The sequence below is a fragment of the Mesitornis unicolor genome, unplaced genomic scaffold, assembly GCF_000695765.1.
Source record: "Mesitornis unicolor isolate BGI_N332 unplaced genomic scaffold, ASM69576v1 scaffold730, whole genome shotgun sequence".
NCBI lineage: Eukaryota > Metazoa > Chordata > Aves > Mesitornithiformes > Mesitornithidae > Mesitornis > Mesitornis unicolor.
In genome coordinates this window covers 46,916-47,170 of record NW_010160007.1, presented here as the reverse complement: position 1 = coordinate 47,170, position 255 = coordinate 46,916, and positions in this window count along the sequence as shown.

Genomic DNA, 255 nt, shown 5'->3' with positions numbered 1-255 from the left:
GGTTCAGTTTTGGCACACAAAAGGCGATCCCTTCTCCTCGGGCAGGCAGAGCCCGGCAGCGCGCTGGTGACGCTTCCTTATCAGCGTGTAATTAATTAAGTGTTTTCACTTGGTCCGTAAATGTTAGCGGGTTATAGGTAATTAAAATAATAAGACCTTGTTACTGGCGATAGGTGATATCGTTTGAATCTTAATTATTTGGGTATCAGTGCTGTGAAAGAGTCACTGTACCACGAAGTATTGCAGTAATATTAA